The sequence below is a fragment of the Canis aureus genome, chromosome 33, assembly GCF_053574225.1.
Source record: "Canis aureus isolate CA01 chromosome 33, VMU_Caureus_v.1.0, whole genome shotgun sequence".
Classification (NCBI taxonomy): domain Eukaryota; kingdom Metazoa; phylum Chordata; class Mammalia; order Carnivora; family Canidae; genus Canis; species Canis aureus.
This window is the reverse complement of record NC_135643.1, coordinates 19,616,958-19,644,520: the sequence shown is the minus strand read 5'-3', so window position 1 is coordinate 19,644,520 and position 27,563 is coordinate 19,616,958. Positions and strand designations below refer to the sequence as shown.

The window sequence follows — 27,563 nt, the reverse complement described above, 5'->3', positions numbered from 1 at the left end:
TAAGTACCCAATATGTGTGGTTACAGTCATGAACAAATTAAGTAAAATCCCCCTCCTCATATCCTCATAGGTTTTACAAAGAAGAATAAGTACAATGAAAATTATCATGAGGGTTAGGATAATGAAAATAAAATTGATACATATGCACGAAGCAAGAACATTTAATAAATATTCATGTATCTCAGAAGTCTGTAGAAAAGTACATGTAAGCAAGGGCTGAAGAATTAATAGAAGTGGGGAGAGGAGATCTTAAGATTACTTAAAATGTTTCTTTATATACATAAAGAAATCAAGATAAGCTTTTTCACTAGTGATCTCAAGCAACAGAAGCAATAATATTTATGCCCTTTTATTTATGAATGTCAAAGTAGAGAAAGATGGTCTTTTCTGAAAGGTAGTATGCTCTGCTCTCCTCATGTTGTGATTTAAACAGATGAGAGAGGAACTTTAGATAGGCATTTCCAGGCGTTTGGAAGAATGACTATTGCAGTGAGACACTTTATGGACTTTTCCCAGAAAAAGAGATTTCCCCTTGCCACATATGAGTTAATGTTCCCCATGAGCACTCTGACCTGGAGAACAGAGATAAGTGCCCACCCTCAGAATAGGAAGCAATTCCCCCATCCACTGAGCCATCATTATGGAAGGCAGCCAAGGAAGAAGACATTAGTCAAATGCTCTTCATTTACACAACCAGGCACAACCAGAGATGCCTCAGGATAACCTCAGGCCAATCTTTTTATGGTATGACTTGAGACTGTGGAATCCTGTAAAATGGCATGGCTACTTCAAACTGTGTCTCTTGACATTCTGTGAGAGTGCTAGAGACAGACATCATGATAATTTCACTTCAAGTCTTCCCTGGTCAAAAGTAAGCTTTGTATTTTGTGCTGAAGGCACCTCTTTGTAAGATGGACTATCAAGAAAACTGGAAGGATTTTGAATTCTTGCATTGAGATATAAGATGCGTGAAATTCAGGTATTCTTGTGAAATTCAAACACTCCTAAAATTAAACATAAATACTAATCACTTCAGTGAAAATAAAGTATCATAAAGCAAATCTCTGATGAATATTAGAGCTATAAGAGCTCTACAATTATACATACAATCATATATGTATACATATGTATTTATTTTTCTATTATAGTACTTAATACAGTGTTGTAATTATTTGCTGTTTTCCTGTCTCTTCAATTTAAAGGTCAGTACCACATATCATTTTTCTCTATATTTTCACTCTCCAATATAGTAAGGGGACACTAATTAATGTGTGAATGAATAAATCCATTCAATTGTCCCAAAGTCACATATTGATTGGTATTGATTGAACTGAATTATTGGAATGACTATACACACTAATCACAACACAATTAGCATGTAGACAGTAGATACTAGATTTTTTAAAATTCCCCAGTATTTAAAGTAGGAGATTTGTATTTTAGCTATCACTCTTTCAGTAAGCTAAATTTATAACTAAAAATAATAGATGAGTTGAGGATCTATTCCCTTTCACCTCTACTTTCATTTTAGAGTTGTAGGAACATTTTGAGAAAATTTTCAGGAAGGGATACAATGAATTTATATCAGTTCCTAGAGACAGCATTTACTAGGGGATAAATGAGCTTCCAACTGAATAGCAACTGGAACTTTCCTGAATCTCCTCGTCTGTCCCACAATTTTAAAGCTTCTCAATTGATGGGTCATATTTCCCATACAGAGTTCTCCAGTCAGTTAGCTAATGAGATTTTTCTGTCCCAACTGTAATAAGAATAAAGAAAGAGCAGTTATGTTTTACTAGACTGGGTCATTCAATCACCTGACCATGCTGGAACTTGAAGCAGAGATGAAATGTTCAGCAAATCCTGACTCATTATCTCTGCAAGCCTGGGTCTAAAGGGCAAAGTTATTAGAAGTGACTTTCAAAACAATTTAATGTGTGTCTCATGGAAATGGTCAAAAAGATCATTTTAGTAAAGAAGATGCCACATCATTTACTTCAGAGACTCAGTTGCAAAAAAGGCCAGAATTATAATAAAGAACAAATTATTGTTTTAGCCTGATGATTTTCAGGAAGTTGATTAGCATTTCTAGGAATTCTTTGTATTAAATTATTATTTTATTATGTATAGATGATAGTTTTTAAAGTTAGTTTTCCTGTAGGAATACTTTAAATGTAAACTTTTCTTCCTTTTATTCTGCTCAAGCACCCATCGCAAAGGTAACTTGGGGGAAAATTTTGCAAATCTGTCTGGAAAATATGAAATACTGGGGAGATGCTCGGAAGTATGAGCATTTACTATTTTCATTTGGAAGCTTCTTATGTTCCAAGAAAGCTCCACAGATTAATGAATACTACATTAGAGTAGCAAGTTGAGTCATATGCAAATATTTTAGGTCTTAACCCAAAAGAAATCTGCTATTCAAACCTGTCTCTGTGTGTTTGTGTGAGCAAAAGACAAAGATGGTTTCAGAAAAAATTACCTATTTTATTTTTCTGCTGTGACCGTTTTAGTAGGGATAGTTTAACATACATGGATGTAAGTAAATAATAGACTCAAGGAAGTGACTTGTAAGAACATCATCCAAAGTATCATTTTAATTAATGCCCCTTAACAGGTGCTGGTTGAATGTGGCATTCATTTTGGTGCACATGCATCTGTCTGAGTTCATCTCTGCCCAGGCTTGTCTGTATTTAAAAAACATTAATAATGAAACTAATTTCTTTCATCTCCATGGGCACTGACAATGAAAAATGAGCAAACAAGTTGAAGGGAATATAAATATTACATGCCCAAATATTGCTTTTCATCATGGTGCAGGGGCCGGGCATTGTGTTGATCTGGATATATTCTACATTTCACAAAGCCAATGCAGTTTCTTTCAAAATGATAAATAGGTCAAAGAGTTCAACCATATACTAGTAACTCATAAAGGATCTAACTCTCATACAAAAGAAAGGACCTTCTAAGTATAAAAGGAGTTATAGACCCTAAGCTTATTGTCTCATTTTTTTTTCTCTAGTAGCTTGTGAAGAGACAAATTTCTGTCTAATATAGGGCTTTTGAGATGAAAACAAAATATAGTCAAGTTAATGTTTTAAAATAATATCAACATATAATAGTCCATTCTTTGTTTCATTCTGACCTCAAAGAATTACTTGCCTATTCACAAACCTCCACTGGCTCTTCAGGACCAGCAAGTTCAGTACAAAAACCTTGGACTTTGCATTTAAAGTCTCTACAGTGTGAATCCCAGCCCCTACATCCAGCTCCATTGGCATCTCCCACAGCTTGCTTATATTCCATTTAAAGCACAAGGTACCTGATCCATTTTCCAAAATTACCCTGCTTGTCCTCACTAGTGCTCTTCTGCTCACATTACACCATAATAAATATGCTCTTATAATAACCATAACTTCACAATTTTTTCCTCTTCAGGAAGCCTTATCTACTTCTCAAGCTTTTTAAGGGTAGGGAATTATCTCTGTTTTGCTTTGAGCAACATCTGGATGTAGCAGGAGCTTGACAATAATTGTTGATTGAATAGATAACTCATTTATTCTATAAGCTATTCAGTCCCTCCTAACTTTGCACATAATAGACATTCAGTAAATACCTATTGTACTGTGGTCTTTCTTTCTTTCTTTCTTTCTTTCCTTTCTTTCCTTTCTTCTTTCTTTCTTTTTTCTTTCTTCTTTCATGATAAAGATGCAAATGTTAGTTGTGGAGGTTTAGTTTTCAAACCTAATTGATGTGTACTTCTTTGGAGCCATGTATGCTTTGGAAGGAGTTCTATCTAGGTAGGAGTGGGAGTTAGGATTTGGACTCTCCTCAAGACAGATGGGCCCTCCTAAAGTCTTTCTGTTTTAGTATAGACCCACCTAGGTAAGAGTATCCCTTGTTTAAGAGTCTTATAGTGGAAAACAGCCTTCACCACAGCCTGATTCCTTCCTTTCTTTTTTTTAAATCTGGTTAAATGAAAGTTATCTTCTTTTGAGACCTAGATTCTTCTACTTTATGGATTGTCTACTTGGGTTTTATGAAGTTTTATGTTGTGCAGAGATACTTGAAGGATTTATACGAGTACTTGAATATAATATCATAGATATTTGGAATATTTTTAAAACTTCAAGTAAATCTATAAAGTATTTAAATATTTTTTAGAGTTTTTATTTAAATCCCAGTTAGTTAACATACAATGTAATATAACTTTCAGGTGTATAATATAGTGATTCAGAACTTCCATACAGCACCTGATGCTCATCATAAGCAGTATACTCCTTAAAATGTAGCACATTTAACATGGAGACCACATATTACGTAAATCTATATTTTCCATTTAGCTATTTTTTTGTGCTGTTCTTTAGAATAGTTATTGATGTATTTAGAAGATTTATGAAAGGCATCATGGATAAGGATGTGAGAAAGCATGCACTGTTTTTTGCTTTTGTGGAGGCCTGGAATATTAAGGCCATTCCACTTTAAATTCAGCGTTAGCACAGGTACAGCCATCCCAGGCCCCTGTGAATAAGAGCTGAAATTTACATTACAGCTCTTACAGGAAGAAAACAGCTTACAGCTTAACGTCCTGGAAAGCCCCATATTAGAATAAAAACAGAGCCCAAGCCAAGGGCAGGAAGCCCCTATTAGAATGAGAACAGAGCCCAAGTCAGTGGCAGGAAGCCCCATATTATAATAAGAACAGAGCTCAATGCCCTTAAAAGCCCCATATCAGAATGTAAACAGAACTTGAGAAATTCCTCCACCCCTACTGGAGGTCCCCTAGACCAGCCCTTAAAACTAAGCTAAAACCCACCTCGGGGTCCAAGTCCCTGCTCTGCTGTGTTGGGTATACTTGGACCCAAGCTCCAGCTTGCAAATAAACCCTCATGTGTTTGCATTGGTGTCGGCTCCTGGGTGCTTTCTCAGATTCGCAATCTTGGGCACAACAGCTTTGTCTTGAAAAACTCAAGTTGTATAGGTTTGTATAAGTGTACAAATATATGATACTTCAAAGTGTATGTGTGTGTGTGAGCAATTAATATCAATGCAAACTTATTTACATCAGTTCAGAGCATGTTCCCCTCATTAATTCATCCAGTAAATATATCAAATAGTATATCCTAAGTGTCTACTACCTGCTGGTAGAACTCTAGGCTCTGGGGTTATAGAAGTAAACAAAATGGACAGTCTGTGATCTCATGGAAATTGAATATTAATAGAAATCAAGATGGAAAACAAATAGGAAATGCACATATAATACGTTAGGTCATGATAAGAGAATATGAACAAAAAAATAAGCAGAGTAAATGATCTGGTAAGGCCTTTCGGATAAGATGATATTTGAGGGATGCCTGAGTGGCCCAGCAGTTGAGTGTTTGCCTTCGGCTGAGGGAGTGATCCCAGGGTCTGGATAAAGTGCCTATAGTGGTCTTCCCGCAGGGAGCCTGCTTCTCCCTCTGCTTATGTCTCTGTCTCTCTTTGTGTCTGTCATAAATAAATAAATAAAATCTTTAATTTTTTTTAAATATAATATTTTAACAGAAATCTGAGAGCAGGACAAAAGTCCCGAGCATTTCTAAGTATTCTGGGAAGTGCAAGTGTGAAAACCCTAAAAGGGGAGGCCTGCTAATCAAAGAATAGTGAAAAGATCTGGTGGCCAGAGCAAAGTGAGCAAGTAAAAAATCAAAAGGAAATAAACTCAGAGGGTTCAGCGGGGAAGCAGTGTGGAATTGAAGAATATTTTGAAGTTGTAAGAAGAACTATTAAAATGAAGTAACAGCTATTTTTCTGTGGGAAACCAGAATATTCTATGAGTTAACCTAAACAAAAATGGGTTCTAAGTCTAGTAGAAGAGTAGACCTACTAATAAACTAAAATCAAACTGTTGCTGTCTTCAAAAGAATTAAGATTTTCACTGATTTACTTTATGACTATTTACTTCAAACCAAAAGTGAATGCATATATATCAAATAATCACTTTTATCTCTTTTTTTGTGTTTCAAAGTTCAATATTATAAATATTGAAATATAATATATATATTTATATATAAGCAAAATATAATTCTTAGCTTGAAAGGACTTAAAATATATATCTCTACAATCACTGATATAATCATTTGGAACTTGGATAACTTAAATGTGGATATTGTTAACTGTTCGTATGATAATAATTTATAAGAAGATAGAAATTACATTCATGTACCAGAAAAGTAAATCATTTGAACCATCTATTTTACTTCACCTAATAATATGTTATTTTTTATCCCACATTAGGGTAATATAGATGACTATAACAATGAAAGAGATACAACTAAAAAGACATGGAGAATATAGTGAATGTTCCCTTGCTCTGATTTGCCAGTGAGATTATGACTTGTTTCCAAAATGCAATAGGTTATGATAAGGTCATGATAAGATTAAATATCTCATGATTCTGTAAACCCTAGTATTTGTATACTAGGCTGAATATGTGGATAAAATTTGGACTAGATATTTAATTTCTATGTACAAAATAAAGATAAAATAGGGGTTTTAGTTTTTAAAAAAATATTGACAAGATTTGCAAGAAAGTAGATCCACTAACAAAGAATCTCTGATGTTCTAATTACCTCTTCTTGAATATATATTCATATATGTCTGAATCTATATAACATAACATATAAGGGAAACAGACATATGAAAGTGATTTGATACATAAATTATTTACTCAATCTATGTAGATTATTTAGAATAATAACTATAATGCAATAATAATACAATAATCTACTTCATTGAGTAATTTACTTCATTGAGTAATAATTTCATAGAGAATATAGTAAGAGTATTTAGATTATAATTTAAGACTAGCTTTTAAAACTACTTTTATTTGAAACTATACTTTATCCAAAGAAATAAAGTCACTGCTCCATATTAAACAATAAATAATATGTGATTAAAAGTATTTGGAGAGAGAACCCTGGGTGGTTCAGTGGTTTAGCACCTGCTGTTGGCCCAGGGCATGATCCTGGAGTCCTGGGATCGAGTCCCACATCAAGCTCCCTGCATGTAGCCTGCTTCTTCTTCTGCCTGTGTCTCTGCCTCTCTCTCTCTCTCTGTTTGTCTCTCATGAATAAATAAATAAAATATTTTTTTAAAAAATATTTGGAGAGTTAAACACTCTTCTCTTTAAATGATAAAACAGACAGAAAATCAGTAATGGTATAGAAGAGCTGAATAATATAATCAATCAAATTGATCTAATTGACTCTACTCAACAATAATAGAATACACATTTCCTCAAGTGTGTCTGAAATATTCAACTAGACCATTTTCTGGGCCATTAAACAAACCACAATAAACTAAGAATATATAATTATGCAAAGTATGTTCTTGGCTTACAATACATAAAACTGAAAATCAACAACAAAAAGATATCTAGAAACCCAAACATGAAAATTAAATAAAACACTCATAAATAACTCAGTGGTCAAATGGGAAGTTTTGAGGGAAATTACCAAATATTTTGACCTGAATGAAATTAAAAAAAAAACATATTAAAATATCTGAGATGCAACTGTGACTGGAAGGATATGTAAAGTATTAGAAACTTATATCAGAAGAGAAGAAGGGTCTCAAATCAATAACCTAAAAATCTTCCTTAATAAACAAGTAAAATATGAGAAATTAAACTCAAAGCAAGAAAGGAGAGTAGAATCAATAAAATTGAAAACAGAAAAAAATAGAGAATATCAATTTTAAAATCACGGAAATTGTTGAAATTTACTTATAAATCTCTAGCTAGATTGGTCAAGTAAAAAGAGAGAGTATGTATATGAACTTTAGGAATGAGTTGTACTATTGTACTTGTATTGAATGAGTTGCACTACACAGCCCATAGATATTACAATTATTAGAAAGGGATCCAACAAACAATTCCATGTCCATAAATTTGAGAACCTGGATGAAATGGCTCAATTTCTTAAAAGAACAAATTACCAAAACTTACTCAAAAAGTTGATAACCTTAATAGACCTATATCCACTAAAGAGATTTAATATGTGATTAAAAATCTTTTAAGAAGAAATCAGGCTTAGATGTGTTCAGAGTTAATTCACTCATACATTTATGGAAGAAATAAACCAAATTCTTCAAATCTCTTTCAGAAATAGACAAGACGTGGACAGCCCAGGTGGCTCAGCAGTTTAGCACTGCCTTCAGCCCAGAGCGTGATCCTGGAGACCTGGGATCGAGTCCATGTTCGGCTCCCTGCATGGAGCCTGCTTCTCCCTCTGTGTCTCCTCCTCTCCTCTCTCTCTCTCTCTCTGTCATTCATGAATAAATAAATCTTAAAAAAAAAATAAAAAGAAAATAGACAAGAAGAAAATAATATATGTTCTTGTTATGAGTCCCACTTACCCTAGTGCTAGAAGTAGAGAAAGATATTACAAGAAATAAAACTACGGACCAGTATACCTCATGAATATAGACATAAAAATTCTCAATAAAATATTAATATGTTGAATCCAGAAAAATATAAAAGCACTAATGCATCACAAACAAGTAAGGTGTACCCCAAGAATACAAACCTGGTCCAAACTAAAAAACAAATCAATATAATTCACCATATTAACAAACCAAAAATAAAAGTCATATTATCTTAAAATATGAAAAAACTACTGTCAATCTGAATTTTCTGCCTGTAAATTCAAAAACAAGAATTACATTATTCTCACCATTCTCCCTTAAATTGTTTAGGAAATCACAGCCAGTGTGTTATGGTAAGAAGAATAAATAATCTTGAATATGAAATCCTTATGCTATGTCTTAAAATCAGAGAGTATGAAATCCTTTAACTTTTTCTTTTTATTTTGTTGTTTTGGCTATTCTGGGTCATTTTTTTTTCCATATAAATTTAAGAATCAGCTTATCATTTTTTATTAAAAATTCCACTGCAGTTTTGTTTGGGTTTGTATAAAATCTATAAATCAATTTAGGAAAATTGATATCTTAATAATATTGAGTCTTCCTGTCAATGAAAAATATGATATATCACTCAATTTGGGGGGTCTCCTTTAATTTCATTCAATAATGTTTTAAATTTGTATACATATATTGTTAAATATATATATAAAAGGTATATATTTTATAAGGTATATATTTTATACCTATATATTTAACATATTGATGTTATTTTTAACATTTTGATTTAATTTCAAATTTCAGTTGTTGAATGTCAATATATAAATATATACAACTGATTTTTTCTATTATCTTTGAACAGTATGACTTTGCTGAATTCATGAATTAATTCTTGTAGATTTCTTAGGATACTCATGACATTTGAATATAGAGAACTTTATTTCTTCCTTTTTAAAATGTGTGCATTTTTTTCTATTTTTTTATCCTTAATATACTATTTATAGCTTCTAGCATAATATTTTATTGTTTTTTTTTTTCAAGATTTTACTTAAATTCAAGTTAGTCAACATACAGTGTAGTGTTGGTTTCAGGGGTAGGATTTAGTGTTTCATCACTTGCATATAACACCCAGCACTCATTACAAGTACCCTCTTTAATACCCATCATCTGTTTATCCCATACACCCACTCACCTCCCTTATAGCAACCCTCAGTTTTTTCCCTATAGTTAAGAGTCTCTATGGTTTGCTGCTTTTTCTGCATCTATTGAGAGGATCATATGGTTTTTATTTTTCTTTTATTAATATGGTTTATCACTTTGATTGATTTGCAGATTTGAAACAACTCTGCAGCCCAAGAATAAATCTCATTTCATCATGGCAAATAATCCTTTTAATGTATTGGTGGATTCAATTAGCTAGTATCTTTTTGAAAACTTTTGCATCCATGTTCATCAAGGATATTGATCTGTAATTCTTTTCAGTGAGGTCTTTGGTTTTGGGATCAAGATAATGCTGGCCTTATAGAATAATTTTGGAATGTTTCCTTCCATTTCTATTTCTCAGAATCATTTCAGAAAAATGTATGTTAATTCTTCTTTAAATGCTTGGTGGAATTCCCCTAGGAAGCCATCTGGCCATTTGTTGGTAGATTTTTGATTATTGATTGAATTTCATTGCTGGTTTTGGGTGTGTTCAGATATTCTATTTAATTTCAGTAGTTTATGTTTCTGGGAATTTCCATTTCTTCCAGATTCCATATTTTTGGGCAAATAATTGCTCATAATAATCTCTTACAATTGTATTTTTGTGGTGTTGGTTGTGATCTTTTCACTTTCATTCATGATTTTATTTTATTTTAAAAATTTTATTTATTTATTCATGATAGACAGGGGCAGGGCATAGACACAGGTAGAGGGAGAAGCAAGCTCCATGCTGAGAGCCCGACGCAGGACTCGATCCTGGGACTCCAGGATCACGCCCTGGGCCAAAGACAGGCGCTAAACCACTGAGCCACCCAGGGATTCCCCCATGATTTTATTTGTTTTAGTCCTTTCTCTTTTCTTTCTAGTAAGTCTGTCTAGGGGCTTATCAATTTTGTTAATTCTTTCAAATCACTAGCTCCTAGTTTCATTGATCTGCTCTACTGATTTTTAAAATTTTCTATATCATTTCTTTCTGATCTAATATTTATTATTTCCCTTCTTCTGCTGGATCTAGGTTTTATTTGCTGTTCTTTTTCCAGCTCCTTTAGGTAAAAGGTTAGGTTGTGTATTTGAGACTTTTTCTTGCTTCTTGAGGAAGGCTTATATTGCTATATATTTCCCTCTTATGACAGATTTTGCTGCATTCCAAAGGTTTTGGACTGTCATATTTTCACTTTCATTTGCTTCCATGTATTTTTTAAATTCTTCTTTAATTTCCTGATTAACCCATTCATTCTTTTCTGGGATGTTCTTTAACCTCTGTGTATTTGTGGTCTTTCCACATGCTTTTTTTCAAGCCCAGAAAGTCTTATGGCTATTATTCTAAATTCTTATTCAGATATATTGCCTGTATCTATTTTGAGCAAGTCTCTGGCTATGACTTCTTCTCGACCTTTCCTTTGAGAGGAGTTCTGCCGTCTTGTCATTTTGGCTAAGTTTCTGTCTTTTGCATGTTTTGAAAGCTTTGTCATATTTCCCACACCCAAAATAATGCTTTCTTAGAAAGGTAACATACACTATCCAGCTCCTGGCACTTTAGGAGGTGTTTCTGCTGTATGGTGTTTGCACTCTGCTCTTGTGTTTTGGCTGCTCTTTTTCACTGGTCAGAGTTCCTTCTTGCTTGAAGTGGGGAATGGCAGGGTCTTTAACTAGGTGGGATTTGATTTGTTTGTTAAAACAAGGCTAAAAAATGGAAAAAAAGTCTGAACCAAAAAAAAATAATAGAAAGAAAGAAAGAAGAAAGAAAGAAAGAAAGAAAGAAAGAAAGAAAGAAAGAAAGAAGAAAGAAAGAGAAAGAAAAAAAAAGGAAAAAAGAACAAAAAAACTCCAGACAATCAAAATAGTAAAAATCCAATTGCAAAGAAAAAGATAGGAAAGAGAGAGAGAGTGAGAGAGATAGAGAGAGAGAAGGAAAAAAAAAACAACCCTAAAAAACAAACAGCAAAAAAACTGTAAGTATGATTCCAAAGAAAAAAAGAGAAAAAGAAAAGGAAAAGAAAAGAAACAGCAAAAGTAAAAGTAAAGTAAAGCCTGTTTTATTTCCGCCAGAACTGCAGGTGATATTTTGAGGCACTATATGACTTGGCGCATGAGGTGCTCCTTTTGCTGGCCCACTGCCCTGGCTCAGTCAGACCAGCACAATATATACGCACTTGCCAGCACAGGGGTGTGGAGTTTGCTGTAAGTGGCTCCCGCCTCTGCTGGGAGCTGCTCTATTGCTCTCTGAAGTCCTACCATGGTAAGGTGGCAAGCAGAAAAATGGCACCACCCTATTCTCAACCCGATTGGGGGATCTCACACCCCTCACTGTTTAGGGATTCCTCACAGAACAGCAAGGCCCATCAGTGCACCTAGTGCCACAGCTCTCCTGTGTTTTATCTTTGGCACATAGCTGGGATTCAAAACTCCAAATCTCTAAGGATCCACACTGCATGGACCTGCTCCTCTCTTCCTGAGGAGAGCCTTGCTGAGCTGTGTCTGGTATCCTTTGTCCCAGAAAAACAATTCCTTGCCTGTTCAGCGCATGGAAATCTATGGTGTAGCATAGCAAAAAGCAGGGACAAGGTTATCTAGTCTCTCTACATGCCTCTGTCCCCTGCCAATAAAGGGCCATTTGCTGGCACCTGCAGCATCTCTTGTCCTTGGAGAGGCAATAGAACCTCTTCCAAAGGTACTCCAGGAAGGGGAACATTCTTTTCCAGTGTGACCAGGGATCCCTACACCTTGTGGTCCACTCCTGGCCCAGCACCTTCCTTCTTTCCAAGAGCTTATGTCACACTCAGCAACACTCCAGTTAAAGACTTGCAATTCCAAAACCTCAGAATTTGAACTCCACATGCTATTTGTAAAAGAAAGCAAACAACTACAACACAAACACAAAAAAACTGTGACATTCAGTACCCCTTGCTCTCCAGTCCATGATCTCAAGAGGTTTTCTTGTGTGAACCTGATATTGCACTCTTTCAATCCCTCTCTTTCTATCCCTTTTCTCTCCCTCTGGAAAGGGCTACCTCTCACTGACACAATAATTTTTCTCTCCCCTAATTCACTTCCACGTACTTGTCACTTTCCACTCTTTCTCCAACTGGGGAGATCCTTCTCTCAGTCCTCAGATTGATTTCTTGGATGTTCCAAGTATTCTGGCCTCAATACAGCTGTGTTCAAGTGATGAGGAATGCCCAGGGTCCCCTACATCTCTGCCATCTTAACTCCTCCCCTCACTTCTAGCACAATCTTGATAGACAGATATCTTGACTTATTCTAATCTTAAGGGGAAAGAATTCAGCCTTTCACCATGAAGTATAATCATAGTTTTAGGTTTTTCATTGATGTTTCACTGGATGTTCTTTTCTATTTCTAAATTGCTCAGAGTTTTTAACATGCATGAGCCTTGAATTTTGTCAAATGGTATTTCTGCATCTATTGAGATATCTTGTGTTTCTTTTTTCCTCAATTATTCTGTTAATATGATGACTTTATTCACAAGATAAACCACAGATGTTCAAATTGCATTATCCCTTTTATACATTTCTGGTTCTCTTTGCCAAAAATGAAAAAAGGATTTTCAAGTTTCTTTCACACTGCAAAGGCAGACCTAGTAGGAACAGCAGTAGATTACAAAGCCTAATGTATTTCCCATCTGGTTCTTTACAAAAAAATAATTGTGAATTCTTGCCATAGACAATTGATATAAATTTTTGTTAGTTTGTTTTTGATACAAATATTTAAGCTATAAATTTACCTTTGAACAGATTTTTTAATGCTGTGTTTTCATTTTTATTTAATTTAAAATATGTTCTAATTTGTCTCCTTATTTCTTTTTGACCCATGGGATATTTAGAAATGCTTTATTTAACTTAAAATATTAGGAAATTCTCAAATATCTTTCTATTATTAGTTTCTAGTTTATTTTTGCTGTAGCAAGAGAACATTGTGTTTTCAAAATTTGAAAATTTGATGAAAATTTTGATGAAATTTTGATGAAAATTTGATGAAATGGTCTATTTTGTTAAATGTTCCACATATACATGAAGATTATGCTATTTAGGTTACAATATTCTATAAATATCAGGTAGGTCCACTTGGTTGATATTGTTAAAATTTTTCTATCTTTATAGATATGTTTGTTGTTGTTTTATTAATTACTGAAAAGAATGTGAAAAACTTCAATCATCATTCTGAATTTATCTATTTCTCTGCTCTTTACTACTAGTTTTTGCTTTATGTATTTTGAAGTTCTGTTATTGGTACATAGCCATGAAGGACTGTTAAGCCTCCTTGGTTACTTTACTTCCTTATCATTATGAAATTCTCATCTTTGTCACTAATAATATGTTTATTTTGTGGTAATTTTCCCCTGTTTTTATTATAACTTTTTCAGCTTTCTTATGCTCAGTCTTTGCCGGGTTCATATATATTATTCATTCTCTTACTTACGTTATATCTCTATGTATTTTTAAATTGTGTTTCTTATATTCATCATACAATATTTGCCTTTTTATTTATATAGTTAGATCATTACTATTAAATTAAATATCAGTGTGTTCAGGTTATCATCTTATAATTTGCTTAATATTTATTGCATCTGTTTCTTATTTTTCCCTCTTTCTGTTTTTTAAAACATATTTTTAGGGACACATGGGGAGCTCAGTGGTTTGGCATCTGCCTTTGGCTCAGGCTGTGATCCCAGAGTTCTGGGATCGAGTCCCGCATCAGGCTCCCCACAGGAGGCTTGCTTCTCCCTCTGGCTATGTCTCTGCCTCTCTCTTTGTGTCTCTCATAAATAAATAAATAAAATCTTAAAAAAAAAAAATAATACATACTTTCAATGTTTCCATTATTTATTAGTTAGGTATGACTCTTCTGGTTTTAATGGTTGCTTTAATATTTAGAAACCATATATTCAATTTATTACAATTTATCTTGAAATAGTATACTCTTCATGTACAATGTATAAGATACATTCTTAAAAAAAAATGCTTTCATTCCTCCTTGTACTTTATACTATTATTTTCAAACAATTTATTTCTGCATATATCATAAACCTCACAATATATTATTTTAATTTTTAGTCAATAGCATAATTATCTTTTTAAAAATTTAATATTAGAACTAATATTTTGTATTTACTCACATGTTTAGTTTCTGGTACTTTTATTCTTTGGGGAAGATCTAAGTTTTATGTGGTATATTTTTTCTGACTGAAGAATTTCTTTTAATATTTGTTTTAGTTTTGATCAGCTTATAATGAATCCTCTACCTTCTCTTTTCTGGAAATGTTTATATTACAATGTTATTTTTTGAAGAAGGTTTTTGTTGGATATAGAATTCTAAATTGACAAGTTTTCTTCTTTTATTACTTGAACATAGTTACCATTATCTTCTGGCTTTCATTATTCATTATGAGTTGTTCAGTCACTCTGTTTCTCTGTATATAATGTGTTCTGTTTTTCACTCTGGTGCTTTTTGGAAATGTAGTTATATATTCCTTGTATTTGTGTTTCCAGTTCATAGTTCTTTGAACTTTTATAATTTATAAGTTTATAATTTTTTGTTTATTAGGTCTTTTTAATCAAATTTTATCTTCTTCAGCCATTATTCTAAAACTCTTTCTGTATTCCCTTTTATGCTAGGACTCTTATTGTATCAGTTCACAGTGCTTCAATTTATTCCATAGTCCCAGAGGATCAATTTATGGGTTGTTCGGTTTTTGTTTGGTTTGGAGTTTTTGTTTGTTTGTTTTCTCTTTTCTTCATTTTGGTTAGATTGTATTGCTCTGTTTCCAAGATCATTGATCCTTTCCTTTCCTTTTTTTTTTTTTTTTTCTACAGTGTCTAATCTACATTTAGTGGCATTCAATAAAAATGTATTTTAAATAGATTCTAAAATTTTGGTCTTTTTAAAATGCTCCATTTTTAACTTATTATATTCCTATTTAATGTTAAATGTATGTTTATAACTATAATAGCTTTTAATGGCATTGTTTTATAATTCCATAATTTCTAAGATTTCTGGGTCTGTTTTTGTTAAGTGAATGCTATTCTGATTACGTGTCACAATTTCTGGCTATTTGACTTGTTTAGAATTTTTTTTAAAGATTTTATTTATTAATGTATTAATGAGAGACACAGAGAGAGAGATACAGAGAGAGAGAGAGAGAATGAGAGAGAGACAGAGACACAGGCAGAAGGAGAAGCAGGCTCCATGCAGGGAGCCTGACATGGGACTCAATCCCGGGTCTCCAGGATCAGGCCTGGGCTGAAGGTGGTGCAAAACTGCTGAGCCACCCGGGCTGCCCTTGTTTAGAATTTTTATTAGATATTGAACATTGTGATTTTTTTCATTTTCCTTAAATAGTGTGATTTTTTGGTGTTTTTTGGCCTAAAATTAATATTTTTGTACTAATTTTATTCCTGCTTGTTTTTAAGCTTTGTTAGGTTAGGAACATTCACAGGAGTAGAAGAGTATTCATTTCAGAGAGAGCTCAGGCATATACTTAGGTATTGTCTCCCTTGGATCTCTACTGAATGCTATATGTTGTTATGGAAGAGTCTGCCGTGGTGGGATGGAGCTTGAACATCTATTTAGTCTCTCTAAGCTCTTGGAATTGTTATGCTTCTATATCCTTTGTCTTTTTTTGTCCTGCATTTTAGAGTTTTACTCTATGTATACACAGCCTCTTAGTCAGTAAAGACACAAGAATCCCTAAACAGATTTCCAGTAATTTTTCAACATAGCTCTCTCCTCTTCAGAATCCTGGCTTACATTTTTAGCTGACACAAATTCCAAAAAATCCGATCACCATGTCCTCATTTCAATCATGTAAAGATGCTGAGGCTATGGTTCTCCCCTCTTAAATAAGTGGTCTATAAATTATCTCCAGGCAGTGAAATGAGGAATTCTATGTACCACATGATTTATGCCTCATTTTTCAAGAATCACAAACCTACACTGGTTGATGTCCAATACGCGGAAAGAGTTTTATGTATTTTGCACAGTTTCTAGTTGTTTCTGAGGGGAGGTTCTGTCTTTGTTTTACCTTTATAGATAGAAGCACAATTCATTAAGTAAAATTGATATAAGGATCAATCTTTAGTTTTAAATTAAAGGCTCATACTAGTGGTAAAATCTACATGATCTTAGTTCTAACAATGAAGATAGGGCTTTAGAAAATGGAAGAACCTGGGCCCAAGTGTCATACACCTGTATTTGAATGTTGACTGTGTTACAAAATGTAAGTTACTTAACCTTTTCACTTTCAATTTCTTAAACTACAAAATGTTATTAAAAACCTACCTCATGTTGTTGTGTTTAGTGAGGTATTTGCGTACATCTTAGCTTGTCATTACCTTCAGATTTGGTAAATGAAATAAAATAAAAATTTAATCTAAAATATTCATTTACTTTTGTTTCTGTTATAAGTTGAATAATTTAATTCATTTAAATGTAAAAGATCCTAATTCTCAAATGTAAATAAGTAGGAAATAGATTAACATTTGTCTTAAGTCTATTTTATTTATTATGTTCTCTACAAGATTTAATAGCAAATCAAGCACAAATTCTCAGGTAGATGACTTGTCAACTACAAAGCAGAATACTTTCATTTCTATTAGCTACATGTGTACCTAAGCTTAATTTCTACATTACACATTGTCTAAGTAGACAGCTATTTTTAATCCAACATGTTATAATTTACCTTCAAAAAAAGATTGGCTTGTTTTTACAATTATAGTACTTTTTGTTTACTTCATTTTATGTTATTGGCTTTGTCCTTTCAACCATGAGTAATGACAAAAGATGGTCACTAAAAATGTGTATTAAAAATAGAAGGCAATCTTAAAATCCCTCCAATTTGATTGCAAATGTTGTCACCTTTACTCCACTCTTCTTTCCCCCATTTTGAAGTTTTGAAAAGACTAGTTGGAGGACATGATGGTTTCTAAAAGATCAAATTAAGGTATTTGTGACAAAAGAAAAATCAGAGAACCTTTGGCAGGTAAGGATAAACTTATTTAAGCAAGCCTTTTACTGTCTGCCATGTGCTAGACATATTACAGGTTCTAGAGATACAGTCATGAAAAAAATCTTTGTCAATATGAAGATTAAAGTTTACACTTGCATTGTGTTTACTTTGAGCTAAGTACTTTAAAAAATATCAGCATATAAAACCACAGGAGAGCCCTATGAGGTTGGTAACCTTATTATTCCCACAGACACTGAGGCACAGGAAGGTTATTAATTTGTCCCAACTTTCACAGTTAGTAACAGGCAGAGCTGTAATAAAACCTAACACATTAGATCCTAAAGTTCATAATTTTATATGTGCTAGTGGATAGAGAGAAGAATATTAAATATAAAGTAATAAAATACATAGTACATTAGATAGTTGTTCATGATATGAACTAAAATAGAGCAAGGAAAGATAAGAAAGGAAAATATGTGTGGAAGACTGTTCTTTCAAAGAGAATTATCAAGAAAGGCCTCACTGAGAAAGTGGCATTGGAGTATACCTGTTGAATTTATATATATAAATTTTGATTAAATAGATGAAAAAAAATAAAAATTATAAGCCACTGAAAATATTAGTATACAACATTTTTCAATTTGCAAATACTAGTTTAAATGTAACTAGTTCTGTCAATCAACATAAATTCAAACTAAAAAAATTTTAAAACATTCAGATACAGATTAGTAATGGAAAATATTAATAATTCCAAATGGGAGCAAATGGCTTATTTTCTTAAGTTTCTGAATGATTACTAATGCACTGTATTAGGATCAACTCTGGTCATAAAACTGAATGTGACTGACCACTATAAAGTGTACAATAATGATGATTAATCGCACTAATTAAATACAATGGCTAAATCCTGCTATTATTCAGCTTGTCATTGATGAAAAAAAGATAAATCTAATAATAAGCTGATACAACTTATTTTACCCAAATATAATATTTTTTCTAGGTTTGAATTGCATAAATAATCTTGCATGGTTCCCTAAATAACTAATAATGACTGGTACTTAATATTGTCTTTTTATAAATATCTCTTTAAAAAGGCCAAAAGCATCATGATTTGGTTTATAGTAAATAATTCACTTTGTAAAAAAAGAGTTTAGCAATTATAAGAAGCTATTTACTTAGGCTTATTTTCTATATCTAATATTTTATACAGTAGTCATTCATTTTGCTCTAAGTCAATTAGCTTGCAGAAACATAACTTTAAAGCACACAAAGAAAGAAAAAGTAAAATGTTTTTGATAGTGTGATCTTTCTTTCCTTTTTTTTTTTTTTATAATGTGATTTTTCAAATGAAAACATCACCAATATCAACAAGGGTTGATGAGCAAACAGAGGGCAGAGTTTCTCAAGCTCAGCATTCATTCCAATTTGGGATGGATGACCACGCATTGTGGATGATTGTCCCAAGCATTGTAAGATATTTGACATCATTCCTGTCCTCTACTCATTGGATGCTAGTAGAAACCCTTCAACCACTGGCCTGGTTGTGACAACCAAGTATCTTCACAGACCTTGGGATAAAGTGTTCTCTGAGGGAGACTCTAAAATCACCCTTGGCTAAGAATCAATGGTATTAAAAATGCCTTCTTATTTTAATAGTTACATTGATAATAATAAATACTATTTATTAAGCATAAATTATATTCCAAAATGCTTTAGTAAGTGCTAAAAATATACCATCTCTTTCATTTATTTTATCTACCACATGAAGAAACATTCTAATGATGCTCATTTTAGAAATGAGGGAACTGAGTTTCAAAAGATTGAATTTCATTTCAAAAACCATGTAGCCAGTGAATAGTAGAGAAAGCATTTGAAGCCAGGAAGTCAGACCTGTCTAATTTCAGGAATTATACTCCTGCCTATTTTTCTATAATGTCCTCATTTCCTTGAAACTTGAATTTGAAATGCCTTCAAAAATATCAAGAATAAAAATATAAAGAGAGAAATTTATAACCAATACAAATGCTTTAGACTTTTTACAGATTCAAATAAAATGGTAGGATTCAGAATATATAAAAAATAGAAACAGGAAACCACTGCACCATGTCACATTGTTCATCAGTGGATATGGGAAAAAGTGTTTCACAGGATTTGCCTGACAATCCAAGAGGGAGGAGGGCATGGGCAGGAGCACCTCTCAAGAGGTTGCAAAGCCCTAAAGACCGGGACAAGTGCCAGGAAGAAATGAAAAACCTAGCCGAGTGAAAAAAAACAGCCTCTCTATAGAGAATATGTTAAGTCTGCCAAATTAACAGAAAAAAAATAGAGACATCTGCCAGATTCTGTTAACCAAGAAATTAGATTGATGAATTAAAAACAGAAATGAAATAAAAAGCCAAGTATCATTATAATTTTTATAATAATGGGCTTTTAAAGTAGAAATACTAGACAAAGAAATCTCATCATTCAGGTGGAAGAGCTCTTGAACATGCATATCTTATGTTTGATGCTGCCAAAACTTGTATCATGATGGCAGTTTTCTCATTATGACAATCACTCCTTCAACTACAGGCAGCTGCCAACCTAAAAACTTTTTTATTAAAAAATTAGCTTATGGGACACCAGGGAAGCTCAGTAGGTTAATTGTCTGACTCTTGATTTCAGCTCAGGTCATGATCTTAAGGCTGTGAGATCGAGCCCCATGTGGGGCTCTGCATTGGGTGTGGAACCTGCTTAAGACTCTCTCTCTCTCTCCTTCTGCCTCCTCCCTTCCCAGAAAATTGGCTTGTAACACAATTGCAAAATAAATTTTCCCAATGATACAATGCATGTCTATGCTAATGAGTTTCATATGTGAATTACCAAATAGAATTTAAGAGGAATGAATATGAATTACACTTAAAACCACATCAAATGAAGACAAACAAAAAACCTTATTACCACACAAATATTTTCCAATTTAGAGCAGAAAGGTACAGGATTTCTGAACAAGTCACCATTAGAGTAGATTCAAGATCAAAATGGAAACAAATGGAGCAGAAAGAAGATACAAAATGATTTAATTTTGTACAAAATAGTTTAATTCATATTAAAAGCCCACAATGTAGATCAAGAAGAAGAGTGGACTTACCATTAATATTGTTGAAAAGTTCATTACTGTATTAATTTCTATTGCAATTTAAAACAATTTATTTATTTATTCATGAAAGACACAGGCAGAGGGAGAAGCAGGCTCCACGCAGGAAGCCCAACGTGGGACTTGATCCCAGGACTCCAGGACTACGCCCTGGGCTGAAGGCAGGTGCTAAACCGCTGAGCCACCCAGGGATCTCATTTTGCAGATTTTTATAATAAATTATAACCAATTTAGCAGCTTAAAACAATACATGTTTACTTACTCAGTTTCCATCATGGGTCAAGGCTAGACTGTAATCCAAGTTTGGCCAGGACTGCATTCTTATCAGAATCTTGATTGGAGGAAAATTCATTTCTGAATTTTCTCAGGCTGTTGGCAGCCTTAGTCTCCTTACAATTAATTCAGAGCTAAGTCCTCCCTTTTTCTGATGGTCTTTGACCAGGAACCATAGGTTGTTTGAAAATCCTTTACTCAGTGCTTTCCATAGGCCCTTTCATCAAATGAAAGCTCATGAAACCAGGAAGTGGGAGAAATCTTCCTGACAAGCTTGTATACAAACACATGCTTGTATATTTCTGCAGAGAAGCACATGCTTGCGTGCAAATATATGTCCATATTCATATATATATATATATATATATATATATATATATATATGCAACCAATACACAGAGACAGATATGTAGATACAGATACAAAAATAAATAGGTAAAAATATAGATACATAGATATAAATGTAATCATGGGAATGCCAGGTTTTATTAATTACAAACAAATCACAGATCCAGGCTACAAACAGGGTTGAGGGATTATACAGGATATAAATATAGGGGACATGCTAGGTTCTGTAGATCACAACTATGATGAAAAACATCAACTCAGAATAACTTATGCCAGATAAACAACTTTTTTTCTTGGGCTTAAAACTTTCGATGAGACGGGACACTTGGGTGGCTCAGTTGTTGAGCATCTGCCTTTGGCTCAGGACATGATTCTGGAGTCACATCGGGGTCCTTGCATGAAGCCTGCTTCTCCCTTTGCCTATGTCTCTGCTTCTCTCTCTCTGTGTCTCTCAGAATAAATAAATAAAACCTTAAAAAAAAAAAAAAACCTTCCGATGAGAAAGTAAACAAATAAAACACTAAGAACATAACAATACAAATAGAAGAAATACTCATTTTAAATGAAAAATTAAATTTACCTCTCTATAGGATAGCATTTCCTAAGCATAACATTAGCATCTGTTTCAGAATAAACTTCTTCACTGGGAATCATATATTCTTGTCAGTTCTGGCAAGTGACAATGTGACATTTCTAGGTCTCTGCATGAGAAAGAAGCAATCCTTGAAAAAACGTTTTGCAAAAACTCCTATCTCCTTTTAACTAACATAGCCTATATGACAATCACAGATATGTCACAAATATAAATTTAAGAATCAATGACAAAATACATCATTACTTTGTGTTCTAAGATGAAAAAATCTGATAATTAAACTGTTACCATACATTATTGTTCGATTTGTTAACAGTTTTACTTACTAATAGAGCTCTTTTAGACCTGTTTAACCACATGTTTTTCACTCTAATCATTAAAAAAGAAAGTATATGTAAAATTTTGATTAGATGGTCCTAATATTTATGTACTTTTTGAGTATCACCCTTTTGTATCACCTGTGAACTCAGAGTTAATGGTAAGTGCTTTGACCAAACACTACAGGTACTCTATAGTGTATCAAGGGAAATGGTAAAGCAGCATATATTAAAATAATATTTTATTCTTGTTTCAAAGCCAATGATGCCCATATCAAATCAGTTACTTAGTTTTCATCTTGGGAAAATAAGAATCTCAGTGGTTTGGTGTTTCTATTAAATGAGGCAGTATTACTTTCCTAGGGGTGCCATAACATGTTATCATAAACTTGATGGATTTTTTTAAAAGATTATTTATTTATTTATTCATGAGAGACACAGAAGGAGACAGAGGCAGAGACACAGGCAGAGGGAGAAGCAGGCTCCATGCAGGGAGCCCAACGTGGGACTCAATCCCAGGTCTCCAGGATCACGCCCCAGGTTGAAGGCATCACTAAACCACTGAGCCACCAAGGCTGCCCGAACTTGATGGATTAAAGCAAAGAAAATTTATTCTCTCACAGTTCTGGAGGCTAGACATCTGAAATCAAAATGTAGGCAAGGATGGCACCTTCTGAGGGATCTAAAGAATAATCCTATCTTGTCTCCTACTTTCTGATAGTCCAGTAATTCTTGGTGTTTCTTGGCTCATAGATGCATCCCTCCAGTCTCTGCTTCTGTCTTCACATGGTCTTCCTCTTTGTACCCCTGGGTATCTCAAATATCCCTCTTCTTTCCCTCATAAGGACACTAGTCATTGGGTTTAAGGTCCACCCTAAATTGAGGAAGATTTCATCTGAGAATTCCTAACTTAATTACATGTAAGAATCATGTTTCCAAATGAGGTCACAATAACAGGTGGCAGGTTAGGACTTGGACATATCTCTTTGGGAGATGCTATCCAAACCATTAAAGCAGACAATGATAACTACATTGAATGATTACTGTGTGTAAATAAAAGCAAATTCTAAATATAAAGAGCTATAAAATATTATTTTTGCTTTTTAAAATCACATGTCTTTATGGTATTAGTACTAAGAATTATTAGTTGATTTTCTTATACCAAATTTATATTTCATTTTATTAAAGGAATTTCATGGATGCAAATCAGGAATCAGAAGCCCTGGTGATACATGCTAAAATTTCAAATGCACCAACAAGAAAATAGCATTTAGTTATGCATATTAGAATTAGAAACAAAACATTTCTTGGAGATATGAATGACAGATTACGTCTTTTGAATTTGGTCACTCTTCCGTTTCAGTGAAAACATGTAAAAAGTTGATGAATTGTATTGGTTACTGAAAAAGAAGAGTGTTTAAGACTAATCTCCTTCTTCAGTTGATACTTATCTTTCTTTTCCTCAAAGTTAGCCATATTATTACTAGGTGTTTTATAGTAAAGAGAGACCCATATTAATTTTTTGATGAATTTGAGAAGTAATTTCAATGTCTTGCTATTAGTTTTCTAGATATTTTAGTTAAATACTCAAAGATTAACAATTTCACTTATTTAAGGACAATTGATGTCACCTATATCCTTAATTTTTAATTCTTACTGTCAAAGAAAAGCACACATTAGAACTGGTAGCAGCATTTAAAAATTGCTGAGGGAAATTCCATTCAAGTAGAAAACAATAAATTTATTACTTCCTATAAATATATTGATATTTTTCAATGCACACTTTGCTTTGGAATGCCTATATTTGAAAGTTAGCAGAAACAGGTTCAAATAAGTATTTGTACACATACACAACTTTTGATCCTGAGAATATACATCTCCATTCATTCCAAGGTTGATTGGTCCTAGCAAGCCGCTTGCTCAGGAAGTACTGCATTAAAGTGACCACCATCAATATTTTCATATAAAAATGTGACATTAATATTAAACCAAGATATTTGTGGTTACCTACAGAAAGTAGATTTCTTTGTAAATATCTTACCGTCTTCTTGACAGGTCACCAAGCTAAGCCAGGTTATGAATAGTAATGATTAGATACGTATATTGAATTCTTCACTGGATTAAGTGATTAAAGCAAAGGTTATGTTACTTAGATCTAGCCCAGTTGGTTTTAGAAATACAGAGTTATTCGTCAATATAGAAACTATTTTATTTTGGTATCACTTGAACTCTTTTGTTGATTCAGAGATTTTTTATATTTTTTTGAGATTTTTTATAATAAGAAAAACAGTTATTTTGGAAATATTTATTAAGTGCTGACTATAGTCTATGCACTGAGTAGGAGGCAGCCTTAAGATGGCTTGCCTCCCATTTTTCATTGCCTTGTGTAAGCCTTTCCACTTGAGTATGAGCTGGATCTGGAGACCCATGTCCTATAAAGAGAATTGGGTAAAATAACCAGGTTGTCACTTCTGAGAGGTTATCAAAGAGTTGTGACTCCTGTCTTTTTCATCCTCTCTTACCCTCTTGCTTTCTTGCTTAGATGAAGCTACCTGCGATGTGTAAGCTGCCTTACAGAGACTCACATGGAAAAAACAATGGAGACTTTTGGCCAATTACTGGCAAGGTACTGAAATTCTCTGTCCATCAAGTTGTAAGGAACTGGCTCCTGCCAAAAACAGGTGAGTGAGATTGGGAAAGCATCCTGCCTCACCAGAACCTTGAGATAGCTGTAGCCTTAGCAAATACCTTGATTGCCTCATTGTAAGAGACTGAGTAGATGTACCAGCTAAGCTGCATTCACAGGAACTGTGAGAAAACAAATGTGCATCGTTTTAAGCTGCTACATTTTTAAATAATTTGTTATGCAGGAATAGATATCTAGCATACTATTTGTGAATACTAGTGAGAAAATCAGAAATAGTAAAGAATGCAGGAAGCAGGTAAAGTCCAGTAAAGTTGGGGTGGTTGAGAGTATTTTGATGTAGGAATGTGTGTTCATGTGCATGCACACGATTGTGTTTTTTTACACTTGATGTAAACTACATGACTATTTTCTTGAAACACATTATTTGCCTCATAACTTTATAGGCATGAAGAATGTGACATTTTGAGTTAGCTCTTATTAAATAAAAGATTCTAGCATGTAAGAAAACTTCTGTAGCCTCTCTGACATGAAATGGTTAGTTCTTAATTTCAAATACACTCCTCTACTGTGTTTTCTCTCTCTGCAGTGTATTCTTTCAATTGTAAAAAAAGTGGATTGAAGATATGACAATTACAGAAACTACAAATGAGGCAAAAGAAAGATTATAGCTGGGTAAGCAATTTAAGAAATAACCTGCTGTGTAACTTATTGGGACTCTGACATTGACTTGAATAAAACAATTATTCAGAAAAATATTTGATATAAATTATTTCTCATGCCTTGTCTTAGTTTTGAAAATAAAGATAGCATTTTTGTGCCACATTCATCAAGCATTCATCTGTTTAAAACATGAATCAGTACCAGTCAAGTACTACATTTATTATATAAATTGATCGTTTAAAACATGTGGTTGGGATGAATTTGAAAGATGGGGAAAGTATGACAGAATGATCAGCGTTCTTGAAAATGTTTTAGAGTAGCTCTAGCCAGAAAAACTCGCTTCACTTTGTCCATTGCTGAGAGATGAAGCTTGTGGGGAGCTGTCTGTTTAGATTGTTTATAGCTGAGGCTGATAAATATTTTCTTCCTTCACAATTATATACTTTGAATATATCCACATCCATTAATCATTTGTTTTTGTTTGGTATGAAAAAAAAACATATCTTACAATGAAGACACTTCCTTTTCTAGATCAAATATGACCTCTTGTGGGAAGTCGCCTCCAGCAGACAGAGTTAGACGTTTCTTTGTTTATATTTATAACATGTATTATGATTTTTGCTTGTTTGTTTTGTTTTGTCTCCAAAAAAGAAAATAGAGGCTGGGAATACTTGATTCTCTATCAAAAATGCATATAATAATTTCGACAAAATGAAACTTAATTATATTTTTTTGGAACAATTATGTCATTACACTTACTTATGCTTGGTAGTGTATTAGTAGGAAAACATTAACGATTAGCTCTAGTAATAGACCTATCAGCTGCTTTCAAGGAAGAAATGCTACCAAAAATCTGAGAAAATGTTTTATTTATTTTTTATATATTTCTTGGGGTGGGAGATTTGAGGAGGTATATGTAGTATAATCCTTTTTGTTCTGATGTAGAATCTATATCTAGTTTTAAGAAAGAAACATGCCATCATGGTTTCGGAATATTTAACCCCATTTTTTATTGACTATTATGTTGGAGAATTCCTCTTTCCCAAATGAAAATAAACATCTGACAGGGGGGAAAAAAGTTAATTTACTTGAAAGATTCACATATTCTTACCCCTTTTTTGATAACTTGATTTGGCTTGTAAATTATGAAAAGTCTGTAGAGTTTTTTTTTTTTAATGACTTCTATATGTTTTAAGAGTTATTGAATTCACTTTATATCCTTATGTACTTATGTTTTTCTTGTGAGTAATAGATACTAAGTAGAGGGAAAAAGGAAATAGAAAACAAAATTATACTGATCTCCCATGTATTTGGAGGTCAATCTATCTGAATATCTTAATACATGATGTTTCCTTTACTAAAGCAATACAGACAGTAGAGACCTCTGAAGTATTATCTTTATTACTTTAGATAATTTATTTTATTCAAGTCATTGTCCAGCATGTTCAGCTACCAATATGTTCCATTGGAGACTAAATCTTAAATTGCTATCTCAACTAGTTTACTAAAGATCTTTTCAAAAGTTGAATCTTTTTTTATAAAGATGAATACTAGAACACCATTTGTGAGTTTTTAATGACAGTATATAGTGTCATTTATAAAGATAATTCTAAATGAGGCCCTCTAAATATTTTTGAATAATGTTAACACTTTAATTTTATAGACATCCAAGTTGACTCTTTTGCAATAAATATTTAATTTACAAATTCCAGGATTTCTTATAAATCATTTATGTTACTACACATGCAATCCTACCACTTTCAGTGTTTTGGACTCATACTGCTTAAATATGGCATGATTGTCATTTTGGTATAATTTCTGGGATCCTTTGAAAGCATGTTCTTTTATTTGAATGTCACTGTGATTGAAGTAATTTGCACTGTCCTTAACTAAATTTATGCTTTCAGATGAAATAGTTTTTGTTAATAGATAAAATGAATTAGTGGAAATGTCATCAAAATAAAACTAGTTTTTATCTTAAAAGTTGCCCAAAGCTATGAAATTACATCAAGAAATAACCTTTA

The 27,563-nt window shown here is 33.1% G+C and overlaps 1 long non-coding RNA gene across 1 annotated transcript in view; it reads left to right on the top strand.

Annotated features, from left to right (window-relative positions):
• The window catches only part of LOC144304066 (uncharacterized), a 126,353-nt gene extending 100,759 nt beyond the window's left edge, over positions 1 to 25,594 (top strand). Inside the window, exons 2-3 of the long non-coding RNA XR_013371050.1 lie at positions 24,775 to 24,913; positions 25,466 to 25,594. This is a non-coding gene — a long non-coding RNA (uncharacterized LOC144304066). The remainder of the gene's footprint in view (positions 1 to 24,774; positions 24,914 to 25,465) is intronic.
• Positions 25,595 to 27,563: the final 1,969 nt, after the last annotated feature.